This window comes from Schistocerca piceifrons, chromosome 3, assembly GCF_021461385.2.
Source record: "Schistocerca piceifrons isolate TAMUIC-IGC-003096 chromosome 3, iqSchPice1.1, whole genome shotgun sequence".
Taxonomy (NCBI): domain Eukaryota; kingdom Metazoa; phylum Arthropoda; class Insecta; order Orthoptera; family Acrididae; genus Schistocerca; species Schistocerca piceifrons.
The window spans coordinates 142,186,003-142,191,391 of NC_060140.1; the positions used below are offsets into that span (position 1 = coordinate 142,186,003).

The 5,389-nt window shown below is 45.4% G+C and overlaps 1 pseudogene; it reads right to left on the reverse strand.

Annotated features, from left to right (window-relative positions):
• Window positions 1-4,859: 4,859 nt before the first annotated feature.
• LOC124790262 lies at window positions 4,860-4,977 on the reverse strand (annotated as a pseudogene).
• Window positions 4,978-5,389: the final 412 nt, after the last annotated feature.

Here is a 5,389-nt window from a genome sequence, read left to right on the forward strand (position 1 = left end):
TGTTATACGTGCATGAATTTAAGTTTCAACTCTGTTGCGCTCAACGGCAAATTTTATGAGGAGAACGATGGGAAACCGTCTTCCAGAGTAGTAAATTTTCAAATGTGTGTGAAATCTTACGGGACTTAACTGCTGGGACCGATGACTGTAGCAGTCTGGTCCCTTTAATCCCCACAAACAAACCAACCAACTTAACTGCTAAGGTCATCAGTCCCTAAGCTTACACATTACTTAACCTTAATTATCCACACCCGTGCCCGAGGGAGGACTCGAACCTCCGCCGGGACCAGCCGCACTGTCTCCAGAGTAGTAAGATGAAGCTTTTATCACAGATCTTTAAAACAATATCTTCGATAATTTGTCATATGACAAAGGCAAAATTAATTATTTTGAAAGATGTATCGATGACTCGTTCACAGTATAAGGATTAGTCCAATGTGAATGAGTTGATGGAAAAAATTAAATAAATCATGTATTATTTCATAAGTAATCGCCACAACTCTTAATACGTTTACTGTTGAATCATGCCTAGTCATCAAATGTGGGGTGTCTGGGAAACCTGCTTTCTAAAAATCGCTAGACAATATTCTAACAAATCGTATTAATGAGTTTTGTTACAAACGGAAAAAAAAATATAATACTTCATGTTCAACAGATGTGTCGCAAGCAAAGGGCGACAGACAAAATAAGAAATCTCTTCAGTAGAATTCCAAGTTTGAGCTACAAAGAATGTATGAGGAAAGTGATGAGCTTTGAAGCTTCTATTCAGGTCGGTAGCCTTGAAGCTTCTCGTAGAACTGGGCTGCGGCCAGTCGGACTCGGCGCTTACGTTCTCTTCGCATAGAGGCCGCTACTGTCGCGTTGTCGTCCTGGAGAGGGGTCGGTCGGCGTGCAATTAGCGTGAAATTGGCCTTCTCCGCTCCATCGTTCCTGACTGGCATGCTAGCTCTTGACTTTACGCTGTAACATTTACCCCACTGAGACGCGAGACTGTGAATACCTTCAAAGAAAAAGTTTGCGGTTGTCTACGAAACCATGATTGTAGCCAGTCGTGTATCCCTTCGTCTGAAACAAATCAGCGGGCATAACTTCAGGCTTCCAAATACAGGGTGGTCCACTGATCGCGACTGGGCCAAAATCTCACGAAATAAGCGTCAAACGAAAAAACTACAAAGAACTAAACTTGTCTAGCCTGCAGGGGGAAACCAGATGGCGCTATGGTTCGCCCGCTAGATGGCTCTGCCGTAGGTCAAACGGATATCAGCTGCGTTTTTTTAAAGTAGGAACACCCGTTTTTATTATGTTTTAGTTGGACCACTTTTTTCGTTTTGTGTTAGATGGCGCAGTAATAGTCACAAACATATGGCTCACAATTTTAGACGAACAGTTGGTAACAGGTACGTTTTTTAAATTAAAATGCAAAACGTAGGTACGTTTGAACATTTTATTTCGGTTGTTTCAATGTGATACATGTACCTTTGTGAACTTCCCATTTCTGAGAACGCATGCTGTTACAGCGTGATTACCTGTAAATTCCACATTAATGCAATAAATGATCAAAATCATGTCCGTCAACCTCAATGCATTTGGCAATAGGTGTAACGACTTTCCTCTCAACAGCGAGTAGTTCGCCTTCCGTAATGTTCGTACATGCATTGACATTGCGTTGACGCCTGTTGTCAGGCGTTGTCGGTGGATCACGATAGCAAATATCCTTCAACTTTCTCCACAGAAAGAAATCCGGGGACGTCAGATCCGGTGACCAATCCACCTGTCATGAAATATGCTATTCAATACCCCTTCAACCACCAGCGAGCTATGTGCCGGACATCCATCATGTTGGAACTACATCGCCATTCTGTCATGCAGTGAAACATCTTGTAGTAGCATCTGTAGAGCATTACGTAGGAAATCAGCATACATTGCACCATTTAGATTGCCATCTATAAAATGGGGGCCAATTATCCTTCCTCCCATAATGCCGTACCATACATTAACCCGCCAAGGTCACTGATGTTCAACTTGTTGCAGCCACCGTGGATTTTCCGTTGCCCAATAGTGCATATTATGCCGGTTTACCTTACCGCTGTTGATGCATGACGCTTCGTCACTAAATACAACGCGTGCAAAAAATCTGTCATCGTCCCGTAATTTCTCTTATGCACAGTGCACACGAAGTTCAAAAGTCGACGCCATGCAATTCCTGGTGCATAGAAATACGGTACGGGTGCAATAGATGTTGATGTAGCATTCTCAACCGACGTTTTTGAGATTCCCGATTCTCACGAAATTTTTCTGCTACTGATGTGCGGATTAGCCGCAACAGCAGCTAAAACACCTACTTGGGCATTATCATTTGTTGCAGGTCGTGGTTGACGTTTCACATGGGGCTGAACACTTTCTGTTTCCTTAAAAAACGTAACTATCCGGCGAACAGTCCGGAAACGTGGATGATATCCAGGATAGCGAGCAGCATACATACCACACGCCCGTTGGGCATTTTGATGACAATAGCCATACATCGACACGATATCGACCTTTTCCGCAATTGGTAAACGGTCCATTTTAACATGAGTAATGTATCACGAAGCAAATACCGTCCGCACTGGCGGAATGTTACGTGATACCACGTACTTACACGTTTGTGACAATTACAGCGCCATCTATCACAAAGCTAAAAAAGTGGCCCAACTAAAACGTTCATATTTCTTTACGTACTACACGAGTATGTAATAAGAAAGGGTGTTTCCTATTTTAAAAAACGCAGTTGATGTCCGTTTGACCTATGGCAGCGCCATCTAGCGGAACATCCATAGCGCCATCTGGTTTCCCCCTTCAAGCTAGACAAGTTTCGTTCTTTTTAGTTTTTTCGTTTTACGCTTATTACGTGAGATATTTGGCCCGGTCACTATCAATGGACCACCCTTTATATGGAAATCGCATGGGGAGAGATGGGGACTTACTGAAGGATGTGTAAGGACTTCCCAGTGAAACATCTGCAGTGTAGCCGAAAGAACCTTGACAACGTGTAGTAGGTGGGTGTTATCCTACAACAGATAAAAATCATGCAATTTGTCAACATTTTTGGGCATCGGTACTCAGTGGAACGCTTCGATTACCACATAACCGAACGTGGACACTGCGTACAAACTGAACGTCGCTATCAAGTCCAGACGCCCAGAAATGATGACGGACAGCACCATTCTGTTGCAGGATAACGCCCGCCCACATGTTTCGCCTGCATTGCAGAAGCTTCACTGGTAACTCCTTACATATCCGCTATTCTACCCCCATCGTTCCCCATGCGATTTCCAAATATTTAGAGCCATCAAGAAATAAATTTACGGCCATCGATTTGCATCGAATGAATAGGTGCACGCCTAGTACAATCATGTTTCCGTACACAACTGGGAACGTTTTTTCATTTAGGAGATAACCGACTTGTATTACAGTGGGATAAATGTATCAACAGGCGTGGTGATTTTTTTCTAAAATAATAAACAGTTTACGTAATTTTCTGTCCCGTTTTCATTTGTTAGACCTCATGTTTAAAGCATGGAAGCAGGACAACAAACACCTAGCAGCCAGATTTAACGAATAATATGCGAAAATCAGTTACACAGTTGAACGTGAATAACATGAAGCTATGAACTTTGTAGCCATAACCACGACTAAAAATTATGAACACGTGTTCAAAACACGGACAATCGTCGCGTTCAGGTAACATAATAACGAGAAGCCTTCAGTTAGTAACGGACCACATTTTTCTCTCGGCCAGTTTCGATTAAAAAAATGCAGAATTTGTTGTGGGACATCGTGGAATATTTCTGCGTCATCCCTTATACTTCCATGAAGTTCCAATAGGTGGTGACGCTATCCGTTGCCTTCAAAATGGCGGCTGTAATTGAGATTCTTTCCAAGTGGAGAGTTGTCATTGCGTTTCTGTTATAGGAAAATCAGACTATCGCAGATATTCATAGGCGCTTGCAGAATGTCTACGGTGGCGTGGCAGTGAGTCGTTGGGCGAGACGTCTGTCATCATCGCAACGAGGTCACGCAAACCTGTCCGATCTCCCGCGTGCTGGCTGGTCGCACAGAGCTGTAACTACTGCAGTGTTGGAACGTACGTACACTCTCATTCGATGTGATCGGCGGATCACAAACACACGCCTCGCTGCAGAACTGGATGTCTTTGTTAGTAGCGCCGACACACTGGTCCGCTAGTCGGGATACCGAGAGATGTGTGCCTTCTAGATTCCTCCCCAACTCCCGGAAGATCATAAAGAGCAACCAAGGACCATTTGTGAGCGATTACTAGCGCCTTACGAGGCAGATCGTGACAATTTTTGTTGAACTTCGTCACATAAGTTCATCACTTCGAACCGGGAACGAAACAGCAATCCACAGAGTGGCGCCACAGCGCCTCTCCTCCAAAGCAAAACTTCAAAGCCGCACCCTCAGCCGGTAATATCATAGCGACGGTCCTCTGGGACTCTGAAGGGGTTATTCTATTAACGTCCGTCCTCGTGGTGCAACGAACAACTCTAAAGTGTATAGCGATTATTACGCTCAGGAATTTGAACAAACGACTTCAGTGTTTCCGTCGCCACAAAAATGCAAATGAGTTTTTCTGCTCCATGACAACTCAAAAATACTAAACTCCTCCCGAACAGGCCATGAAGGTCCAACAATACTGACCAGCGTCATCCTTAGCTCATAGGCGTCATTGGATGCGGATACGGAGGGCATGTGGTCAGCACACCGTTCACCCTGCCGTATGTCAGTTTCCGAGGCCGAAGCCACTACCTTTCAATCAAGCAGATCCTCAGTTTCCCTCACAAGGACTGAGCGCACCCGTTTGCCAACAGCGCTCGGCAGATCGGATGGTGACCCATCCATGTGCTAGCCCAGCCCGACAGCGCTTAACTTCGATGATCTGACGGGAACCGGTGTTACCACTGCGGCAAAGCCGTTGGCCCATGACAACTCACGGAGTCACATAAGTCTGTGCACCAGGGAGCAGGCCGGCCACGGTGGCCGTGGGGTTCTAGGCGCTCCAGTCCGGAGCCGCGCTGCTGCTACGGTCGCAGGTTCGAATCCTGCCTCGCGCATGGATGTGTGTGATGTCCTTAGGTTAGTTGGGTTTAAGTAGTTCTAAGTTCTAGGGGACTGATGACCACAGCAGTTGAGTCCCATAGTGCTCAGAGCCATTTTTGAACCAGGGAGCAGGTCACAAAACGTCATTGGAACTGTTCTTTCTCATCCATCCATCTGCTGGGCCCAATAAAGGACGCACTCCACGGGATGGGAAGGTCATTGATGCAGCAAGACGTTGGCTTCGACGTCGAACAGTGGAATGGTACCATGCGACATGCAGTCGCTCCCAATG